Here is a 25,265-nt window from a genome sequence, read left to right as displayed (position 1 = left end):
TGACAACGTCAACAGCGTGACGTCCAGGTCTATTCACAGCCATTGATGGTGTTTGGTGGTTCACAAAGATCCGTTCAGCAACTTTCCAAATGAAGTCAGAATGAACTGAAGGCTTGTAACTCTTTGCTCCGTGCAAAATGTAGGCATTGCACAAGCATTGCTGGAGAAGCTACCTGCAGATCTTCTTGTGGTATTTCTTTGGCTGTTTCCGCATTGCTGGGTAGAGTGTAAGTGCTTGGTTGGTTCTGTCGACACCTCCCATGGTTTGATTGTAGTCTGTCACTCCTTGTGGCTTCATGGCTTCTTTCCCACCTTCCGTGCGCACCACAGCAGTTGAGCGATTATGAACTGTACTCATTAGACACACATCTTTCTTGTCACGCCATCGCAGGGCCATCATCTTTCCTTTCTGCCAGGCAACCATTTCTCCAGTTTTTAGCTGCTTCTTAACAAACATTGTTGGCATCGGTTTTGTTTTTTATAAGAAACTCATAAAGTTCAGGGGATGTATAAAAGTCGTCAAGTTGTAATTCAAAGCCCTGATTTAGCAATGGCTCAATGAGTGTTAGAACAGAAGATGTTGCCATTCCATAGTCACTGTACTTTGGATTGAATTTTGTGCCTTTTCCAGTGTATATGTCCAAATTCCAAATGTAGCCAGTTGACGATTCACAGAGCATATAGGATTTTATGCCAAATCGTGCTTTCTTTGATGCAATGTGTTGTATCCGGCTGAGCTGTCCCTTATAGGCCATTAGACTTTCATCTCTGCTCATGTCTCTTTCTGGTACGTAGTTCTGCTGGACATTCTTTACAATCATTTGAGATACTTCCCAAATTTTCTTTAGTCTTGGTGCACGATGAGTAGTTTCAAATTCTTCATTGTTTATGAAGTGAAAAAATTTCTCAATCAGGGAGTATTGTGACATGATGGTGCCAAAAAATGGAGTTGCAAGTAATTTATTGGTGGTCTAATAGCATTTCTTCAGGGGTTTCCCACCTTAACCTGAAGTATGACTAGGCCCAGAAATTTCCAAATGTCATCTTTGGTCATTGGTTCTCACTTTCTGCTTCTGGAACACTTATGAAACAGAGCAGCGATTGTTGCTCTTTGTACCGGTTTGTCTCCGTAACAATTTTTTTCAATGACCTCATTGGTCAGAAATAATTGTAGGTACGTCAGATGGTTGTTGTGGTCAACATCTACTTTCTTACCAGGTGCACCAGTAAACGGGAATCTTGGGGAAGCTGCCTGATCTGAACAAGAGACAATAGAGCCCCAAGTTCGCACATGGCTGAGATCAGGTGCAGAATCGTCACTGTCGCTTAGCTGATCAGTGTCAGTGTTGGATGATGAATTTCCCCCACGAACCACTATCGCTCAATTCTGCGGGTAATTCTAAGTCACTGTCGCTGTCATTTATCTGGTCTAAAGCTCCTTTTGTGCTAAAGTGACACTTTTTTGATGCCATGGACAAAAAATTTCTAGGCAAAAATTTTTTCAAATGACAGTAAAAGGGCAGGCAGGGCACTGGAGACTGATCTTGGGACAAATCTGAGGTGATTTGCTTCGATATAATGTCATCCTCACAGGTTACACTGTATCACTGTTTGTGTGTGTATGTCTTTTTTAGACCAGCAGTTTTGAATTTCCCTGTGCTGCGACACTGCACGCAGAGAACAAGGAAGTTGGATCGCTCTGCGATCACATCACAGCGGAGGACCTGGGAGCAGATAAGGGACTTCTCTGCAGTGTAATCCCGAGGTTACTGCTTCTAACAGTTAACATTTACCCGAGCCACACTCGGGATTACCGCCAGGGAAGTTAACAGCGAGGCTGGTGAGACCTCATCTCACATACTTTGGACATTTGCGTGGAGGGACCAATCTGTGGAGGATGCCATACGTGGCAAACCAGAGGGCTAAGGAAAAAAGAAAGACACTCAATGAAATGGACTGACATGATAAAAAGGATGGTGCAGGACCTGACTATTTTATTCTGTTGTATGTAGAGTTGTTATGAGTTGAGACAAACTTGACGGCACCTAACAAAATCTGTAAATAGTTGTCTGAAAAGATAAGGGATATAAAAAAAGAGGAATGAGTCAGACAGGAAAATTCCTTTGAACCTGTGTTAAGGGCATCTGAAAGAAAGAAACAGCTTTCTAGAAAATTTGCTGAACTTGGGGACGCAGAGGAATTCAGGCAAGAGCCTGGAAGGAGGGGTACAGATTTGAAAGCACGGAGGTTATAGCTGAACCTACAATCAAGGATGGACACCTGAGGGCACAGGGCATATAAAGAAAACAGTTGAGTCGAATCTAATTAACTACACTTTCAAGGTAGGAGTTAAAAAGTCATGTTCACTGCAATGATATCGCCTCCCTACTCGACTATCCTCCTCTGGTCTGACCTCTTAGAGCAGCAGGTCTCAACCTGGGGTTGCAACCCCCTTGGGGGTCGAACAACCCTTTCACAGGGGTTGCCTAATTCATAACTATAGCAAAATTACAGTTATGAAAGAGCAACAAAAATAATTTTAGGGTTGGGGGGTGTCACCACAACATGGAGAACTGTATTAAAAGGTTGCAGCATTAGGAAGATTGAGAACCACTGTCTTAGAGGCCACTTTTCGAAGGGCAGGAAGCATAAAAGCCTAGCTCCTTCAGGATTATCCCATCATTTAGTAGCACTTGGTGTCAATGTCACAAACCTTATAATGTATCAATTAGATTTTGTGTTACTATTTTTGCACTGTGGGTATACTGCATGGTAGTTGGGTAGTGTACCTTAGTTCTCCAAAGATTGTAAAGCCTAGGAGAACAGGAACAATTCTTTCAAATAGGTGTTAAAATGACAGGTGACCAAATGTCAAAGCCCTACTTCTTTGATAACCTAGTCTACAAACAAAATCAGTCTATAAACTGTCCAAAGTAACTATTAACATTATTTCTAAGTAAAACAGGGATATGTAAAACCTAATTATTTTAAAATAAAAATGTATACAGGGCTATAAATTAATATGGAATGATCATTATTAATATTTCTTGACATGGGAATCAGAAATTGCAGACTGTGTTTTTTAAACAATTAAGTCATAAGCATGACTTGTTAACTATTAAACCTAGTAATCTGATTTTTGTGCACAAGACACACTGACTATGTTTTTCAAGGCCACTGTTTAAACATATTGTGAATTACTATATTCATAAGATGGTAACCTAGAGGAAGAAAATACTAAAATTCTACTCCTTAAGAGAAACCTCACACCAGAAGCCTCAATGACATCTAGTCCATATTTTTTTCCTATTTAGGAGAAGTATTTACAGAGTGACAGATGACTAAACTATGTATCTGTTCAAAACTGAATTCAGATTCCTGATCAATTTTAAAAGCTTTAAAAGAATGCATGAAAATAGCGAGAAGTATCGGGCCAGTTCTAACTTAATCTGAGATTACTTTTGTCATTTTTCTTCATTGCTGCCCATTTGAACAGAGCAGTACAACTGCTCTATAGAGTTTTCTTGGCTGTCACCTGAATGGAAGCAGGCTGTCAGGCCTCTCTTCTGCAGCACGGGCTCAAATTGTCGATCTTTTGATTACCAGGGGAGTGCAACCTGCCTGTTCCACCAATGGACCTGCATGACCATTGTTGCTGTTGTTAGGTGCCTATGATGGCCTATGATTCACCTATGTGAAGATATGGGTAGAACCCGACCTCTATATTAGGACCCAGCCTAATTAAATTTCCTTAGAGGGGTGGTTTTTTTAATTAGATTCTGTGAAGAACTTTTCTCTCTTGGCCCTCTCCTTGATACTTGACTAAATCCTATGTCTCAAATCTAGGGCTAATAGCCCTGAGATATGCCAGTACCATGACATGTTTCTGCAGACCATGGATGCATGCGACTCTACACGAACAGGCCTGCGATCATCCAGCTTCCCACTTTGCCTTCCTGCTTCAAGAGGCCCTCCAGCTAAGATCTGACCCTCGGACTTAAGTTTGACGAGGTTGGGCCACTTTCTGGATCTAACATTCTTATTTGATAGAAAGTTCTTTCTTAAACAACATGAGTGTTTCTCTTGAATCCATTTCCAACCAAAATGACAGAGTGGAATGGACCTGCAGGCTTTGCTTGGCTATAATATCCACAAAAGCAGGTCTCCAAGTCTGTCTGCCAGGGATGACTAAGTGAGTTCAAGCTACCAACCTTTTAGTGAACCAGATTTACTGTTGGGTCACTCACACTCGTAAATCCTGAAGTTTATGAAACAGAGACCCTTCTCTTGTAGTTAACAAATAGAATGGAAAATGATGATAATGGATGGATGAATGGATTGTGATGGAGCAGCATGGCTCTGAAGTTGAATGCCTACAAGATGTTGCCTAAGCCAAGCTGTTTAGACTGAGTTCTAATACAATATAGTCCTAGTACAATATTTCTCATCCATAAAACTAGGAAAAACAACTTCACAAGATCGGTATGAAGATTAAATGAGGCCGTGGTCTTACAAGTACTCAAGGCAGACATGTTAAAAGGTGATTTCCAATAGCTTCATTTAGAGCCATCAGGACTGTTAAGTGAGTTGGTACAGAGGACTGTTAAGTGACTTGCTCAAGGCTGTCAGATTATCTAATATTAGATAGTTAATTATTTGAAGTGATTAATTCCTTAGATTGTTGTGAAATATAATGAGAAAAACAAAGTGGGACTATTAACACTAGATCAGGGATAGAAAAGCTCTTTCTGTAAACAACTAAATAGTAGGATTTTGGACTTCATAGTAGGATTTTGCAACTCTGCTGCTGTAACTGCAGATAGCACACAAGGATGAGTGTTTTCATTGGCCAAGGCTGTGGCTGTCGAAGATGTTGTCCTTGTTCATTGCATTTAAGCATTAACTTCCCAAACTTCAAGGTGTCGGGTGGAAGAAGACCCGCATTAAAAAGACTTTTATCATGGACATGAGAGTAGCTTGAAAGTTGATCTGAAAAACGCAAATCATGACCACAGGATACAAAAGTAGACGTGACCAGCATATATGATTCACTGTGATTATTTAAAACATTTGTTAAAAGGGACTGAGTGAGGGAATCTATCATTCTGCTAAATTCTTATTTCAGAAGTAACCTATGAGTAACCTTATATAGTACACTTTGGATACATGATTCTGGGAAAGTTTAAGTATTTCATTATTGCCCATAAGAAATTCAGCTTCATACTACTTTCCTCTAGTTCTTTAGTGCTTCTTACCCCCCACTATCATGATCCCAATTCTACCTTACAAATCCAGCTAGACCAGATCATGTACATGGGTACACATAAGAGCTAGAAACATAGCGATCCAGGACAGATAAACCCCTCAGAACCAATAATGAGAGTAGCGATACCAGAAGGGGAAGGGGAAGGTAGAAGGAGAAAGGAGAAATTGATCACAATGGTCTACATATAACCCCCTCGCTGGGCGACAGACAATAGAAAAGTGGGTGAAGGGAGACATCAGTCAATTTAAGACATGAAAAAATGATAATTTATAAATTATCAAGGGTTCATGAGGGAGGGGGAAAGTGAGGAGCTGATACCAAAGGCTCAAGTAGAAAGAAAATGTTTTGAAAATGATGATGGCAACAAATGTACAAATGTGTTCGACACAGTGTGTATGTATGGATTGTGATAAGAGTTGTATGAGCCCCTAATCAAATGATTTAAAATTAAAAAAATTTTAAACGATGATGGCAACAAATGAACAAATGTGCTTGACACAATGGATGTATGCATGGATTGTGATAAGAGTGGTATGAGCGCCCAATAAAATGATTTAAAAAAAAGAAATTCAGCTTCAGTTGAACCTAATCCACTGGAACAAGAAGCAATTGTAAAAGTTGTATAGAAATTCAAATCTACACAGGTTGGCACATGTTTGATTTTATACATCTTAAACAATACTTACACATTTTTAAACATATTATCTGCTATTTGCTGCAACTTGCTGAACAACAATAAAAGAGAGTGTGAGCCTTGGATGGAATTTAGCTTGCCACAGAATTGTATTTCAAAGGGGATAAATGCTTCTAAGAATAAAGAGTTCAGCAAAAATATAATTAAAACATAGAAGATTGACTACGTGTGAGATTATGCTTCCTTTTCTACATGAAAATGGATAAAATAAAAACATACAGTCCAGATTATTTTTCCCTTTGCATAAAACGTGAAGAATGTGAACTGAGACATGAAAAAGCAGGATTTTATTAAAAATAACATCTGATTATACTAAACACATACTCGTTGGAAAAGAAAAGGAATACATCATGGTATTAAAATGTTCTGGTGTGTTTCTAAGTAACAGAATCCCTGTGATCAAATAAACATACATTGAACTATCAACAATCTTTTTATAAACATGCAAATCTTTTTATAGACTAGAATCTGTTGAAGGTTTGTTTTGCATAAATTGGAAATTATATTAAAATGATCAAATTGACATGCATATCTTCTGAAAAGTAATTTAACTAGAATTTAAGACACTCAAAAGAAAGAATATACTGTAAATTATATATGCATTATTTATTTGAACAACGGAACCCTATGGGAATATGATTTAAAAAAAGGATGGAACCTGGTGGTACAGTGGGTAAGAGCCAGGCTGCTAACGGAAAGGTTGGTGTTCCAAGCCACCTGACGTTGTGCAGAAGAAAGACGCAACTGTCTGCTTCTGAAAAGATGACAGCCTTGGCCCCGAGAAGAATTTGTTGCAAAGGACAACATTGATTCTGCAGCTCCGGGAGAGGGACATATCTGATCAGAGCACACGGGAGCAGATGAAGGGGCAGGAGGAGAGAGTGGAGCACAGCCTGGCCCACCAGGCCATGAGGATGATGTTCCTGACTAGAGCAACCAGTCCACAGAGAGAACAACATGGCTGGCCCCACTATAAGACATGATGCCCCCCAGTGACCGAGGGTGATACAGGGGACAGCACCGGAGACACAGTCTACGAATTGCACCTGACCTCATCCCACCACACCGAGGCAAAGCACTGGGAGAGAGCAGCGGAACAGCAAGGGAATGGAGTGGCAAGGTTCCCAGGGAATGCTGAAAGTGGACTTTGGGGTCAGGGCGTGGTGCCCCAACAGACTGGACTGGAAAACACTCCTAAGGGCCAACAAACGATCCTTGAAATAACTATAAGCTCTTCTTTCTTGATGTGTTTTGTTTTGTTCTTTGTCAGTGGTTTGTTGTTGTTGTTTTGTTGTCTGGTTGTATACTGTTGCTTTGTTTTCCTCTGTCTTGTTTTTGTGCATGTTATTGCCTCCACAGGTCTGTCTAAATAAGACAGGCTGGATGAACTATCTGGAGGAAAAACAACGGGAACGACAGTTCTGGGGGGACTTGGGATAGGGGGATGTGGGGGGTGTAAGGAAGTGGTGTTAACAAACACAGGGACAAGGGAACAACAATGGGACCCAAATTGGTGGTGAGGGGGGAGTGGCAGGCCTGGTAGGGAATGATCAAGGGTAAGGTTACGTAAAGAAGAGGTATAGCTGTAACCCAGGTGAGAACGGAGCATGGTAGTGGGGCAGGAAGAAAGTCAAGGGAGATGGAGGAAAGAACTAGGTGTCAAAGGGCATTTATAGAGGTCTAGACAAAGACATGTACACGCAAATACATATATGAAGATGGGGAAATAGATCTATGTGACTATATTTATAGGTTTAGTATTAAGGTGGCGGAAGGACCTTGGGCCTCTAATCAAGTACTCCCTCAATGTATGAATACTTTCTTTTATTAAATTGGCACTCTACGATGCTCACCCTCCCGACACAACTGCTGAAGCCAAAGCGGGTGAACAAGTAAATGTGGTGAAGAAAGCTGATGGTGCCCGGCTATCAAAAGAGATAGTGTCTGGGGTATTAAAGGCTTGAAGGTGAACAAGCGACCACCTAGCTCAGAAGCAACAAAGTCCACATGGAAGAAGCACACCAGCCTATATATATATATACCATAGTGAATGAAGGGGGAAGTGCAGAGTGGAGACCCAAAGCCCATTTGTTGGCCACTGGAGTTCGGCCTCATAGAGGGGTTTAGGAGAGGAGATGGGTCAGTCAGGGTACGATGTAGTACCGATGAAGAACACAGCTTTCCCCCAGATCCTGGATGCTTCCGCCACCCAACTACCATGATCTGAATTCTACCTTGCAGGACTGGATAGAGCAGAGGTTGTACACTGGTGCATATGGGAGCTGGAGGCACAGGGAATCCAGGGTGGATGATACCTTCAGTATCAGGGGTGTGAGGGGCGATACTGGGAGAGTAGAGGGTGAGTGGGTTGGAAAGGGGGAACCGATTACAAGGATCCACATGTAACCTCCTCCCTGGGAGATGGACGGCAGAGAAGGGGGGAAGGGAGACTCCGGATAGGGCAAGATATGACAAAATCACAATCTATAAATTATCAAGGGCTCATGAGGGAGAGGGGATCGGGGAGGGAGGGGAAAAAAAAAGAGAACCTGATGCAAAGGGCTTAAGTGGAGAGCAAATGCTTTGAAAATGATTAGGGCAAAGAATGTACGGATGTGCTTTATACAATTGATGTATGTATATGTATGGATTGTGTTAAGAGTTGTATGAGCCCCTAATAAAATGTAAAAAAAAAAAAGATGACAGCCTTGGAAGCCCTTTGGGTCAGGTCTACTCTGTCCTCTAGGGTCACTATATAATATTCACAGGAAAAAAATTGTAGATAATGCTCAAAGATTCATAAAAGCACTCCACAAATCCTCAAGAGATTTGTGCATCCAAGGGAAGAATGTATGTTTAACATAACTCCATAGTTAAAGCAAATTTTATCTGTAAATATTTCAATAGAGTGAAGGATAAACTACGAAAAGGGTTAAAATTAAGATAAATTGCTTTATTTCTCATATTTATTTAGAAGGACCTCTGGTGATGTGTTGGGTTGTACTTTCAAGGCCATTAAACAGGTAAAAGTATAATACAATGAACATCCATATACCTTTTATTTACAGTTTCAATTATAATATTTTAATATTATAATCTTTTAGCATATGATTTTTCTCTTTCCATTTCATATCTTCATCCATCATATCTATCTACCTACCTACCTATCTATCTATCTGGGCCATTGAACATAAGTTACAGCACTCTCAGCACATCATTACAAAACTTCATTAACAATCTCCTAAGCCTTTTTATTAACGAAGAGCCAATTATCGAGTTATTTCACATTATCAAATCCTAGAAATTCAAAATTGAGCACAATTATCTAATTTACAGTACATATTCAGATCACTTTAGATGTCAGAACAGTTTTTTTCAATGCTCTGTGTGTGACTTGTGTGTGTGACACTGTTTCGGGGGAAAGAATGTGGAGGAAACACAGATATAAAATTCATTTTTGACAGACGGTCTCTTTAGAATGTTTTTGTTCAGTGGTTCTCAATCTTCCTAATGACGCAACCCCCAACCATGTTGTAGTGAACCCCCAACCATAAAATCATTTTCGTTGCTACTTCAGAATTGTAATTTTGCTACTGTTATGAATCATGTGACCCCTAAGAAAGGGTCGTTCAACTCCCAAAGGGTGACCTACAGGTTAAGAACCTCTGTAATTTACATGAGAAGTTCTTTGCCTTTTGTGTCTTTTATAACTGACACTTGTTAGGAGAAATGTATCTTGATGAATGTGCTACAAACTGGACTTATCTGATATTTTCTTCACAATTAGATTTAAATTATTTGGGGCACGAATTCTACACATGCAATGCCTTCTATTTTATTTTGTATCAGACCCACTACTATTTAGTTGTTTACACTTCAGTGACCCTACAGGGCAGAGAACCACTCCATAGGGTCACTGAGGCTATAAATCCCTTAGGAGGCCGGCTGAATCAACCATCCACTAGGGAGAAGAGGGTAGCTAATTCTATTATTCCTTTGGTATTCATCAATTGCCATTCTTCTAAAAGCAAAACCTTTCATATTTTAATCATGTCTTGTTATTATAGGTATTTTTTATTGAACACGTTATAATCCGTTTTTTTGAGGTGTTCAAATTATCCTTAGAGGCGGGATTTTTTCCATGTCGTCAGTAATCTCTGAGACACTCATGTTTTGGCACAATGATTAGGGAAGTGCTTTATGTTTTCCTTGGCACAGACATGCAATCGGCTAGTTCTCAAAGAAGTCCTAGTTCCAGCTAGTAGAAAATGATATTTAGAAACATAGATCTGGATGCTAGATATATTCATTATCACTGAGGTTTCAGGTCCTTTCAGTATAAATAACTAGGAAATTTATTTAAAACAAAATGTTTACTTTGTACCCATTCCACAAAGCACGTTAACTTTTGAGACACCCCATAAAAATGCTTAACTCCCAACATAATTAAGAAAGATTTTTCACAAATTCCACTGAATTTAAATGAAAAGACAATAATAAAAAATTTTAGATTTAGAATCTTCAAATATTGGGACAATAAAGAGCCTGGTAACCTTGGATATGCTGTAAACTTGAACTTTGAAATGAATATTCCCAAAGTATATCCATAAGCTGAACACTGCCCACGACCCATAATTATGAGCTATACCAACTCTCAAACTCACTGCCATAGAGTTGATGTCAATTCATAGCAACTCATAGTAAAACTGTCCCTGTGGGTTTCTGAGACTGTAACGCTTTACGGAAGAGCAGCTGGTGGTTTCAAACTACTGGCCTTGCAGTTGGCAGTTCAAACAACTGCTACACCACCAGGGCTCCCTTATGAACTATAGTGTAAGGTAAATTCATTATACCCATAGAACCTAGTCCACTATGAAGGAAGCTAGAATATTCAAAACAACCCCTGATATCTTAATCGCTCATTCATTAACATAATTTCTTTTGAGTGCCTTCTATATACAAAGCTGTATGCTACATATCATGAGTATACATTATCCACATCCTAGGATTCAGTGACCTAGAACAGTCTTCAATTAGACATTTGTGTTCTTCCTCACATCACATTTGTGAATGTCACTTCAGTAGTGAAGGTCACCTCAGACTTTTCTGACAACCCCACCACACCCCCACACACAAAAATGACAAGCTCAGCTGCTTTGGGGTGTTTTGCTCCACAGCAGTGTCACAGATTATGGAATACTAGGATGGGTGAAAGGTCTTTCCTGCAGCTACTACTCCAAGAGAAGGTTGCATATGCTATTATGGACTTAGGTGAGAGGTGAAAGGGAAGCAAACACAAGAATAAAAATTCAAATCATCTTAGGGATTATCAGAAGTTAGAAAATGCATTACTTCTGGCCCTCACAGTCCATTCTCAATTCGCCATCCTCCCTGCCATTGCAAATTCTTTATTATTTCACTTCACTGATCGAATTACTAATTTGCATCAAATTATATACAAGGTCCTTTTCGCTTTTCGGCCGGAACCGCCATCTTGCAGTGACCTGCCAAAATGACGAACACCAAGGGAAAGAGGAGGGGCACCCGCTACATGTTCTCCAGGCCCTTCAGGAAGCATGGTGTCGTTCCCCTGGCCATGTACATGCGAATCTACAAGAAAGGTGACATTGTGGACATCAAGGGCATGGGCACTGTTCAGAAGGGGATGCCACACAAATGCTACCACGGCAAAACCAGACGCGTCTACAACGTGACCCAGCACGCTGTCGGCATTATTGTGAACAAGCAAGTCAAGGGCAAGATCCTCGCCAAGAGAATCAACGTGCGCATTGAGCACATTAAGCACTCGAAGAGCCGGGACAGCTTCCTGAAGCGCGTGAAGGAGAACGACCAGAAGAAGAAGGAGGCCAAGGAGAAGGGCACCTGGGTGCAGCTGAAGCGCCAGCCTGCCCCTCCACGAGAGGCCCACTTTGTGCGGACCAATGGGAAGGAGCCCGAGCTGCTGGAGCCCATCCCTATGAGTTCATGGCCTAGTCTGAGATAAAGCTGTCCAGGAAAAAAAAAAAAAAGGTCCTTTTCTTTCATGCTGTAGTTACTTTAAAAAAAAACATTTTATTGGGGACTCGTACAACTCATCCCAATCCATAATACATCCATTGTGTCAAGCACATTTATACATTTGTTGCCATCATCATTCTCAAAACATTTTCTTTCTACTTGAGCCCTTGGTATCAGTTTCTCATTTTTCTCCCTCTCTCCCTGCCTCCCTCATGAACCCTTGATAATTTACAAATTATTATTATTTTGTCATATCTTACACTGTCTGACATCTCCCTTCACCCGTTTTTCTGTTTTCCATCCCCCAGGGAAGAGGATTGGTAGACTTGTGATTGGTTCCCCCTTTCCAACCCACCCTTCTAAGGTCCTTTCTGATTTAAAATGTCATTTGTTGTTATCTCTGGCTACATTTTAATTTACTACTTCCCATTTATAGTCTAAGAGAAGAACTGAAAATATCTCAGCTTGGTTTAAAAAATTTTTTTTTCACAAGGATCAGAGTATATCTAGCAATGCAAGAATATACATTGTTTCTTTTATAGCATGAATGCCTTTATTCATAAAATGTCAGTACAGATAATACTACTTTTCCAGTTTTATAATTTAGCTTATTTGCAAAATAATAATATATAGATTACTCATGATTCCTGAAGATACTATATGACATAGTTAATCTAGTTTTCTTATTTTTTTCCTCTGCCCTATCCAGCCCTGCAAGGTAGTTAATCTAGTTTTTTAAGAGTTAAACTAAAGAATGAGGTAGCAAAACCCAAACAACAACAACAAAAAACACGTAGAAGAGAATTACGTTCCTCAAATTACCATTCTTCCCATCTCTCACTGCCACTGGGTCAGTGTAGACTCATGAAGAGCCTACAGAACTCGAAAAAAAAAGAACTGAACAGAACTGCACTACTTGCAGGTTTCTGAGACTACCTCTTTACAGGAGTAAAGAGTCTCACCTTTCTCTTTCGGAGGACTTGGGGGTTTCAAACTGCTGACCTTGTAGTCGAGGCTAATGTATACTCCACTCAAAATGGAAGATTTTCCTTTTATGATTTAGGAAAAAGGAGGTATGCTTTTCTGTTTAGAAAACAATCTGGAAAAAGTGTGGAGAAAAAAACTACTTTCCAAATGATGTATCTGACCACATTTCTTTCTGTGATCCAGTCTCTGGGGTTGTGAGGTTAAGGAATTCATCCAGGCAGCCCCAAGATTATGGAAGATCTGAGCACTGGACTATGTATTTAGTCATGTCACCTGCAGATTGGGTAACTGACTATACCATTCAACTGCAAGGCCTAATTCTTTCTTCAAACCCTTTAACCAAAGATCAAATCAAGATGCTGAAAGAAGAGCAGTTCATCACTCACCATTGAAGAGAAAAGAGAGTAACTATAATGTACTTTATTTGAAATTTTAGAAGTAGAGATCTTGTGATTTTTCCATAAAGCATTCCCAGTTCTAAGTATAAAGTAAAAAAGCATATATAGGAATCTCAAGATAGATTCATATATGTTCAGCGCAGAGCTCTAAATAGGAATAAACCCAGCAGAATATATAAATAATGTAGCATATTCATACACTAAAATAATATGCAGCAATGTGGATGAACAAACTATTGCCAAAAACAATTACATAAGTGGATCTCACAAATAAAATATCAAAATTTTTAAAACCCAGGTGAAAGAGGGAATGCTATATGAGTCTACATTGCATGAACTCAGAAAACAACCCACGTCATTAAAAGTATCGATAGCAGTTCTTTTTTCAGATGAGAGAGTGACTGATGATAAGGGGCATGAACGAGGCTTTTAGAGTATTGGTAATTTCTTGACTGGAATTCAGCTTGTAAACATTTATTGAGCTGTTATGTACTAACATGATTTCCTTATTTTTTAGTTAAAAAAATTTCACTAAAATGTTATCAAGCCCAGTGCATACATTCATTATGTTCCATAGATTCACTTACAACTAAAACACAATTGAATACATGTGAATAAAAGCATTTTAACTAAAACAGGAAGACTGTTATTCCCTTTCGGTACTGTGTTTGATAATTACATGTTACTGAATTCAGTGACTATCCAACGAAGACGATTTTGCTTAAGGGAGTAGAGAATGATCAGGTTTCTCGTATTTTCGGCACAAGCCGTTAGTTGACACTATGCTTATGATTGCCTTGCTTGTCAATCCCTGGAACATGAGAACAAAGGTAAGCCAGATTCTTTAGGAAGAAAGGATTCTAACTCCTAGAGCTGTTTGCAAATAGCCTGCCCCCAAATCTATTGAACCATCACGTTCTGTTGGGGGTTACACAGTCCTGGATAAGCTTTTTCACTGGAGTTAGAAGAGCCTCTCTCGAAGGACTGTATTTTAGTTGATGTGCACATTGGCATTCTATTAGAGGTAAAGTGGGAAAGGGGATACTCAGAGATTTTCTTTTTAGACAACTGAGCGCCAACTTCCCTTAAGTCCGTGGTTCTCAACCTGTGGGTCGCGACCCCCTTGGGGGATCAAATGGCCCTTTCACAGTGGTCCTGATTCATAACAGTAGCAAAATTACAGTTAGGAAGGCGCAATGAAAATAATTTATGGTCACTACAACATGAGGAACTGTATTAAAGGGGCATGGCATTAGGAATGTTCAGAACCACTGCCTTAAGTCTTCTCTAAAATCAAATGTGGAGAAAGCTGATTTTCTCTTGAAAAGGGAAAATCATAGTATCCCCCAAAGACTGTCACTTAGCATAGGTTAAGGTAGAAGCATTGGTGGCATAGTGGGCTACACATTGGGCTGCTAACCACAAGGTCAGCAGTTAAAATCCATCAGCCATTCTGTAGGAGAAAGATGAGGCTTTCTGCTCTCATAAAGATCCAAAGCCTCAGAAACGAAGTCAGCAGCTCTATTCTGTCCCACAGGGCTGCTGTGCGTCAAAACTGAGTTGGTGTAGACCTGGTTGAATTTGTTCTAAGTGCCAGTATCTCTGGCCTGTTCCCTGACAAAAATTTCTTCCCAGGCACTTAAATTACTGATGGTGTTTTTACTCATTGTGTATATTTTAATCTTTATATTACCACTGTTTTATCATTACCATGTTAGTTCAGTTTTGTTGTTTACGATTCTGTTAGGTTTACCAGTTTGTGAAGCACAGAAGGAAGGGATACACAAAGATAAGAACTGATGCAGGGGGTTGTAGGGGATGGGGTGGGGAAGATGGAAAGAGAAGGGGAGAGTGAGGAGATTTGGGGAGTAAACAATGCAGGTTGAAGGAGAGGGAGCACTAAAACTGAATGTGATTACACACCTCATTTTAAAAATAGTATAAATAAATAATTTTACTGGAGTTTCTCATAGCTCCTACAACAATCCACACATCAACTGTATCAAGCACATCTGTACATGTTGCCCCCATCACCTTCCAAACATTTTCCCTCTGCTTGAGCCCCTGGCCAACCCCTCCCTTGTTTCCTCTCTCCCCCACCACAACTCATTTTAAAGACAATTTAATCGGGGAGGGGGAGGGGGGAGAAAATGTTCTAAAATTGATTGTAGTAATGGCTGTACAATTCTTGATATGATTGAACAATTTAATTATATGATATGTGGATTATGTGCTAATATAACAGTTAAAAAACCATGATGCTCACCTTCCCGACATGATTGCTTTAAACAAATTGGGCATAAGCAAATGTGGCGAAGACAAAATGGGCATAAGCTAATGTGACAAAAAAAGCTGATGGTGGCCGGCTACCAAAAGATATAGCATCTGGGGTCTTAAAGGCTTGAGATAAACAAGTGGCCATCTAACTCAGAAGCAACAAAGACCACATAGAAGAAGCAAGCCAGCCTGTGGATCACGAGGTGTCAATAGGATCAGGTATCAGGCATCAAAGAACAAAAAAAATCTTATTGTGAATGAGGGGGAGTGTGAAGTAGAGACCCAAAGCTCATCTGTAGGCAACATGACACAGTAAGAGATGAGTCAGTCAGGGTGCAGCATAGCACCGAAGAAACATACCACTTTCCTGTGGGTCTTTAATGCTTCCTCCCGGCCACTATCATGGTCCCAATTCAACCTTACAAATCCAGTAAGACCAGAGGATGTACACACAAGGAATCCAGGACAGACAAACCCCTCAGAGAGGAGCGACAAGAGGATGGGAAGGGGGAGGTGGGGTGAGAAAGGGGAAACTGATCACAATGATCTACCTATAACCCACTCCCTGGGTGACAGACAACAGAAAAGTGGGTGAAGGGAGACATTGGACAGTGTAAGACATGAAAAAATAATAATTTATAAATTATCAAAGGTTCGTGAAGGAGGGAGCAAGGGTAGGGGAGAGGGGTGGAAATGAGGAGCTCACACCAAGGGCTCAAGTAGAAAGAAAATGTCTTGAAAATGAGGATGGTAACAAATGTACAAATGTGCTTGACACAGTGGGTGGATGGATGGATTGTGATAAGAGTTGTACGGGTCCCCAATAAAATGATTTTTAAAAATTAGTCTCCTAAATCCACATGGGAAGTTCTACCAGGTCCTAGCGTCACTATGAGTCAGAATTGACTCAGTGGCAATTAGCTTTACTTTGTTTAGCTCTTCTGGTGATAAGCTTTCATCTCTGTTTCCAATGTTTCCATTTCTATCACCAGTACTTAACAGTACATCTTGATCGAATGTTTGATGAATTTCAGATTGCAGAAGTTGGTAAAAAATCTTCAATTTCTTAAAAAAAAAAAGACTCTTTAAATATTAAAGTGAGGGATATTTCTTAGAACCTGGCCTGAAATTCTCCTGACACGACTACCAAACAGTTAAAAATTTTATAAGGAAGCGAAGATATACTTTATTGTAAAGTATATCTTGAAAAATATACTTTAGTCAGTAGAATATAAAAGGTTAGCTCCTTTTTTAGGTACAATTGGAATTTTGGCTTATAGTTCTACAATGTTAGTATTATTTATGAAGATTGAGAAGTATTTTAATAGTCTATAAGTAATTTTTAAATTAGAATTTGTATGCATTAATTCACTTCAGAATTTTCTAAGTAAAAAAAGAAAAGAATTTGCTGTTATTTTTCAAATCAAGTATTTCTTTAATGATCTGATGCACTCTCAGTGGTCTACTGCCAGGTATCATTAACATTCTCCTTCTCTCCAGAAACTTGCAGTAGACGTCTAGTGTTTAGTTAGCAGTCCTGGCTATGATACAAACCGTGATGGAAAACATATGAGCAGGAACAAGTTTTCATCTTGCTCCTCAGTACAAAAATGGACTAATCTGTTGAAGTAGTTTATTCAAGATCACCCAGAGTGCCAAATCACATAAGGAGACTATTGTGAAGGTTGGTTTTTTTTGGTTGCTGTTTGCTTGTTTATCTTAATAAATATAATACCTTCTAATCTTTTCTTCTTAAATAGTACTGACAGTATTTCAACATTTACATTATATTTACTTTTGTAGACAAACACACGGTGGATTAGTTCTATTTTCAAGAAGACTACTTTCTTCTTCTAAGGTATGTTGTGGTGTTTTACATGTTCCCATGGCTAATTGTTTTAGTCAATACTAAAGGAATGTTCATGTTACTAACATCAATACTTCTAAGTAATACAATAAGGTTTAAGTTTATTTATATAATGACAACTCCTTTAAAGTAAGCATTTAAATACCTACCACCCTGAGAGTATCCTTCTGTTTTATATATGAATTTATTTTCAATATAATGATGTGACTTTTTTCACTACTAAATGTCACCAGTGTTGATTTTTAAAGTCATATAAGCAAACATCTGGAAAAGAAGTTATTTTAGGAAATAAAATTACCTAATAATTAATGATAATAAAGTATTGGGAAATCACAAATATATTAAACAAAGCAGTAATTATTTCTTTCAAACTATGAAACTATGCTACTTTATAATTTTTTTAAATGAGAATTGTTTAAATGCCATTTTTATTTACACAATTGAGTATTAATAGTTTTCCTTGATAATATTCCTGATTCTTATTAAATAAAATAGCATAATTAAAATGAAAATCTGCTTATTTCTAAGAAAAATATTTATCACAATTCAACTAGCTTTATATTCAATATAAAACTATATTGAATTATTAGTAGATATTAGATACCTCTCTTCACAAAGTCTGTAGTCAGAATTTAACAGATTTCTTTTTATCATTTCTCAGAGCAAATATTTCTTTAATTCTCAGATTAAAAAATAAAGTATATAAAATAATTCCTTAATAAGATATAAAAAGCATAGCTTTTCAAAATATTGATTTCACATTTAATCAATTTCAGACTCGAGTTAAAATGTTCCATTTGTTCATTCTTGCCAATAGTAATTGGTGTGCAAATCTGAATAATAGTCTATTAGTTGGTCTTACTTTTAGGTGTATGGCTATTTTTTTAATATAATTTTATTGGGGGTTCAAACAAGTCTTATCACAATCCATACATCCATTGTGTCAAGTACATTTGTACATTCGTTGCCCTCATCATTCTCAAAACATTTGCTCTCCACTTAGCCCTTGGTATCAACTCCTCATTTTTTCCCCTCCCTTCTCGCTCCTCCCTCATTCATGTACCCTTGATAATTTATAAATTATTATTATTTTGTCATGCCTTACACTGCCTGATGTCTCCCTCCCTTCACCCACTTTTCTGTTGTCCGTCTCCATAGCATTCTTTCTTGCTAATCCGTGTAGAGATATGGCAGCCATGAGATAGTGGCCAAATAAAGTAAGCAAGTATTAAATCATAAAGAAATCTGAGAGTTCTGGATCTCTCCAAGTAAAAAGAAAAATCAATTAAGAAAATCACAAGACAACACATACTATAAAAACATTTTGATATTTTAAGTTTGCCTTTAGCAGTGAATAATATGGTGCAGTAGTGGAAAGAACCAAAGATACACAGTTGTCTGTTAGCAACTAAATGCTGTGACAAAAATGATGACTTCATACACCTAATCTGAGGTTTGGAACATGACAGATGAACTTTATAGTCTTAAGACTATACTAACAGGAAAATGAAGAGGTGGGATTTTTTTAAATACATCAATTAGATAGATCAAAAACTTGATGAAGGGCAGATTTATAAAAAGGAAAAGTAAACAGTAAGATCTTTAATGAGCATAATACTTAGGCTTCTAAAATAATTATCTCATTAATTTCATCAATGAACAAGTAACACTGTGAATAAATTGTAACGTGTGTGTTTGAGCTTTTACTTGTTAGCTTATTTACTCTGAATTGATTATTCTTGAATTTAAACCAAGTAGAAAAGCTGCCAAGTGGATCTTTAAGTTTATTAACCAAAAGTAGTATGAGAATAACAATTTCACTTAGATAAAGTTTCTATTCTAAAGTCTGCAGATCAGTTAAGTAGAAAATAGGATGCTTAAGCAAACTGTGAAAGACTATTTGCTGTATTTCCAATTCTGTGCTTAACCCCTTGCTGAGACTTGCCAATTTTGACCCTAGGCATTTTCAGAGTACAGGTCAGCTTAGTGTCTGGAAATAATTTCAAGGTTGAAATTTAGTTTCAGATGATGCTGTGAAATACAATTGAAATTTTAATCAAAGAGCTGTGGGAAGCTCTGTGCCTGCATTTCTTCCTCTGTCAAAGGAGAGACTAGAAGTCAGGAAAGACTAGAAGGTTTCTCTTAAAGTGCAAAAACAATGCAGCAGCATTGAAATGCTGCCCGATGCCACTGTGATTAAAAAAAAAGTTCTGGGCTGCTAAGCACAATGTCAGTGTTTCAAACACATCAGCTGCTCTGCTGTAGAAAGATTCCTCTTGAATAGTAGAAAAACACTGTTATGCATGCAGTGTGCCTTTCTAGATGGATATTCCAATACATTCATATTAATTTTTAAAATAGGGGAATTATTTGGAACTTACAATCACTTAAGACAATAGCAGAAAATCTGCTATCCAACTATTTCATGCATGAGCAAGATCTGTCTGGTTGTAACCAATGCTAATATATGAGGTGGGAGCAACGCTGGCTGTGATGGTCCAGCTATGTATCAACTTGACAAGGCCAGGATTGGTTTGGTAGTTATATTATAATACAATTTGGCAGCTACGCAATGAAGTACATTGGTGGTAACGTAACTGCAAAATTACCTTCCATGCTGTGATCTGATGTTGTCTTCATCTATTTCCACATAATATCAATTTTTCTTGTAATGACCTGGTCTTTGGAATCTAAGCATATTGATAGGTGAAAGTAAAAGCAGTGGATTCCTCAGGGAATCAGGTTGATTTGACATTTTTTCCCTCTCAAGTAACCTCAATAAGAGGATGCAAAAAATAATTCAATTAATTATTAAAAACCACCGAGAGAAGAATGCCCCTGAGGCATTTTTGGTCTTTATATAAATAATTTTCTCAGCAAAAGACAAACAACAGTGGAGCAAGATGCTTCTTGAGAGAGTGTACTTCCTACAGCTCCTTTCAAGGGAATTATTACAATAGAGGTTGAATAAACTATCTGGCCTCCATTTCTCACTAATAAGAGGTCAACTATTATGTTAGTGCATGGCTTCCTTTAGCAATCAGCAATTGGAGTGTTTTGCAACTCTAACTACTATAGACAACTCTAACTACCATAGCCAGCAGTGGAAAGTCAATTTCACATGTACATTTTCCTCTAGTTTTGACTAAAGTCAGGAAGGATCTCTTGTAACTGATCAGTCCAATAAAGAGAAGGAACCTGGCTGGTGCCTCTTCTCACCCGATAGTAGGCAGCACTGAAGGAGGGAATGTAGAAGACAAACAGGTCCTGCCAACATGTTGCTTTTGCTGTTCCTTATCTCACTATTCCTTTTGTTGCACTTACTTTTTAAGTTCCATGGCTTTATGATTTCTATGTTTCAGACATATGTTAAAGTTTAGGCTAAGAAAGAAAAGCCTATATATCTCAAAATTTCTTTGAGAAACCACTTAAGTTAAATAAAACCAAAGTACTAAAACCTCTTCATTAAAACTTTCACATTCCATGAACCAAAGTAAATGGGTTCAGAAAATAAGCTGTCGAATAAAGTCAATTTCACATACAGGAATTTTAAGTTCACTTGGTGGATCAGCATAGCATGATAAGATAATTTTAATTGTAGTAATATCAGTCTAAGGAACCCTGGGATGCGGGGTTAATAGGCTACACGTTTCACTGCTAACCCGTAGATCAGCAGTTCTAACCTACCAGCCGCTCTGTAGAGAAAAGATAAGACTTTTCGCTCCCACAAAGAACAACATCCTCAGAAAGCTACAGGGACAGTTCTGCTCTGTCCATAGAGTCTCTCTGTGTCAGAACTGACTTGATAGCAGTGAGTTTGAATATCAGTCTATATACAGAAGTGGTATAAAAGGATAAAAATATAATTAGGAACTAAGTAAAAGAAACTAATGGCAAGTTGATATTTAAAATATTTGCAAAGCAACACGGTAATGAAAAAATTCTGTATCATAAAGGAAAAATGCCCCCATTAATGATCCCACTATCCCCTCATATCAGCAGCCCTTGCGGCACAGTGGTTACACAATGGGCCCTTGGTTACACAATGGGCTGCTAACCACAAAGTTAAGTGCTAAAAACCACCAGCTTTCCTAGGAGAGAAAGATGAACCTTTCTATATGCGCTTAAAGAGGACAGCCCCTGCAACCTTGTGGAGTCCTATTAAGGTCACTATGAGTCAGAATTGACTTGATGACAGTGATTTGGGGTTAAAGAGGGTTACCAAAAGACCCTCAAAGAGATCAACTGACAGAGTAGCTATAACAATGGGCTCAAATTGTATGGATGGCACAGGACCAGGCAGTGCTTTGTTCTGTTGTACACAGGGTTGCTCTGAGTCAGAATTGCCTTGAATTACCTAATAGATAATTTATAAATACAAATAAATAAGTATATGAGGAGCCCTAGTATATTGAACTGAAAATTGAGCTGCTAACTGCAATGTGAGTGGTTCAAACACCCTATCAGAGGTTCTCAATCTGTGGGTCGTGACCCCTTTGGGAATCGAATGATCCTTTTCACAGGGGCTGCCCAATTCATAACAGTAGTAAAGTTACAGTTATGAAGTAGCAATCAAGATAATTTTATGGTTAGGGGGTCACCACAACATAAGGAACTTTATTAAAGGGTCACGGCATTAGGAAGATTGAGAACCACTGCACTAGATGCTCGATGGTTGAAAGATGAGGTTATCTGCTCTTAAAAAGATTTACATTAAGCTACTAGCACATCCCTCTAGCCACAGCAAAGGTCTAGAACAGCTTTACTATCAAACAGATCTCTGTAGTCCTGATTAGGCTGGATGAAACTCGAAAAGCTTGGCCAGTTGACCTCCCTGCAGACCCACCCTCAGTTTGTGCTACGGACAAGGATCTTTTGCTTGATCTGCCTTCTTGGATATTGATGGAGGTCTTTTTGCTCTTGCTCACTGTGGTAGTTTTATGATTACATTGTCATTGTGTTTTCCTTACCACTGCATTTCATGTTTGTTCTTTTGTTCATGTTGTTTAACAGTTTGTTTTGTTTGTGTTGAGTTTAACAGTTTATGAAGCACAGAAGAAGTGGATACATAGAGATAATAACTGATGTAAGGATTTAGAGGGGGTTTGGGTGAGAAGGGGGAAGATGGGGAGCGGGAGGGGAGCTTGGGATTAAACAGGGAAGTGGGAGGGGAAGGAGCACTAGAACTGAATGTGAATACACAGCTCATTTTGAAGGTGATTTAGTCATGGGGGGTAGGTGGGTAGAAAATGTTCTGAATTTGATTGTGGCTATAATTGTACAATTCTTCTTGACATGACTGAATGATTGAACTGTAAGATATGGATTATGTGCCAATAAAACTGAAAAATAAAGTCTGTGGAAAAACAGAATTAAAAGATATTAAAATGTTTCCAAGAGGGGGGGGAAAGATGTATAGTTTTGGAAATTCTAAGGAGCAATTCTACTCTGTCAATAAGCATCAAAGTCAACTTGCAGCAGTAGAATTGGTTTTGGTTATATGACATAATATAGTATATATTTATATATTCTTTCCATCTTTCTATGTACAAATATGTTATAGATGTCTTTATGATTATTGATTTTAAATAGTAAATTGAGTGTAATGAGGAACTGATAGACATATGGAGAATAATTTTTACCTAAAAATATCTGAGAATCATATATGTAGAAATTATTTTAAACTATTTGAGGTCCAGGGTAGCATACTCAAGAATATACCCTATCTATTTGCACTTCATTTATTAATATAGACATTTATTTTTTTTGATTTGATTACCAAAATTTAATTTTGTTATGTGAAAACATAGGTTTGAATTGTGGCAGTGAATTTATGTTAATTTAGCAGGATTGATTATTGGAAAATCATATACAAATGTCATTTTTGTCTGTAAGGAATGTCTTTATCTTGAAACTTAAGCTGGCTTAATGTTAACTTTTGGAAGGTTATTATTGACAGAATTAACCATGTCTCCTAGTAAACAGATTGAACACCTTCAATGGGTGACATTTACTTTTTTAATCATTTTATTTAATCATATATCGTACAACTCTTATCACAATCAAAACATGCATACATTATATGTCAAGCACATTTGTACACTTGTTGCCCTCATCATTCCCAAAACATTGGCTTTCTACTTGAGCCCAGGTATCAGCTCCTCATTTTTTCCCTTCCTTCCCCATTACCCCTCCCTCATGAATTAGAAATTATTATTTTTTGATGATTTATAAATCATTATTATTTTGTCATATCTAACACTGTCCGATGTCTCCCTTCATCCTCTTTTCTGTTGTCCATCCCCCACGGAGGAAGTTATATGTAGATCCTTATAATCTGTTTATTTTTTTTTAACTAACAAATCTAACTTTATACATATTTGGGAGTAGATGCTTAGATCCCTCCCCCACGCAAAAAAAAAAATGGAGAAGTGTAGAAGAGAAGTAGATAAGCAAGGGAGTCACATTTGTGTCTAACAGTGCCTATCTCACTAATTCAGCACCCTGACACAGCTTGGCACACAGTAGGTACTTGAAAAATGTCCACTGATTAACTCCAGCAAATCAAACAAAGCCAGAGACAAGAGTCCCAAAGAACATTTCTAATTCAATAAATTCTCCTTGAACAAGTGAGAGAAGGCACAACCAGTCAAGCAGCTGTGGACTTAGAAGGTAAAAAGCTAAAATGTGAGGGGTGGGGAGTAGGGGGAGGAATTCAAGAGTAAATTGGTATCAGGGTCAAGCTTTGATTTAGGTAAAGAGTCATTTGCCTCAAAATGAGTGTTTTTGTGGCCAACAATGGTCAAGGCAAAACTAGGAACAAAGGACAGGTACTAAACAAGAACTATACAGAAGCCAAAAGTCCAGACACAATGGATCAAAGTTAGGCAGACAGCCAGGAAACAGAAATAATGTTCCAGAGACCAAAGTGATACTGAAAAATGAAGCCTAATCTACTGGAACCTAGAGTATCTTATTACTGCAGCAGAGGTTGCTGCCAGGGGTTCTCAGCTTCTCTTGGAAGATTATCTGCATAAATTGGGATAGACAGCACTAATTTAAACGATTGACTCCGAGACAGCATTTTCTAAGGTAGTATGCCTAAAGTGGTAGTGCTTCACTAGGGCTGTCTAATTAAATACAATACAGCCACTGTCCCTGTATTATCAATACAACTTTTCACTCTGTGGACTATATAGATTTGACCATAAAATCATTCCTACTCAACTGTCTCTTGGACTAAGCTTAAGGGGGTGATCGGCTTTCAGGCAGACCATCCCCCAAAAGCACTGCGTAGGCCCGAAGAAACAGCCCTCTGGTGAGTCTCTGAGACTCTCCCCTGGAATGACAGTTGTCTCTTGACAGTCACCGAAGTCCCAGGAGTTTTTGTACAAATGTATACAGAACAGAAATTTGTGGGCTGGTCAGACAAGAAGAGATGCCAAAACTGGTAACAAAGTTTGGTGGGGCAATGGTTGAGCATTTGGCTGTTAACTGAAAGGCCAGCAATTTAAACCCACTAACTGCTCTGTAGGAAAAAGATGCAGCAACTTTTCCCATAAATAAGACCATCTTGGAAACCCAATGAGGCAGTTGAACTCTGTTCTATAGGATCATTATGAGTTAGAATTAACTTGACAACACACAATGATAATGAGTGATGAAAGACTTTCTGATTTTTCCCTGGCGATTAGAGAAGATATTCTATATGTAAATGACTGTCTTAATTAATGAAAATTAGTTTGAGTCTTCTTCTGT

General features: G+C 38.4%; 1 protein-coding gene and 1 pseudogene across 1 annotated transcript in view; one reads left to right on the top strand and one right to left on the bottom strand.

Moving 5' to 3' along the window:
- CENPP (centromere protein P) overlaps nucleotides 1–25,265 on the bottom strand; it is a 338,488-nt gene that overhangs the window by 167,283 nt on the left and 145,940 nt on the right. The gene's annotated exons all lie outside the window — the stretch shown is intronic.
- On the top strand, nucleotides 11,432–11,954 carry LOC142448918 (large ribosomal subunit protein eL21 pseudogene; annotated as a pseudogene).

This window comes from Tenrec ecaudatus, chromosome 5 (genome assembly GCF_050624435.1).
Source record: "Tenrec ecaudatus isolate mTenEca1 chromosome 5, mTenEca1.hap1, whole genome shotgun sequence".
Taxonomy (NCBI): Eukaryota; Metazoa; Chordata; class Mammalia; order Afrosoricida; family Tenrecidae; genus Tenrec; species Tenrec ecaudatus.
The sequence above is the reverse complement of the archived record's forward strand: the minus strand, read 5'-3'. Positions and strand labels throughout refer to the sequence as shown.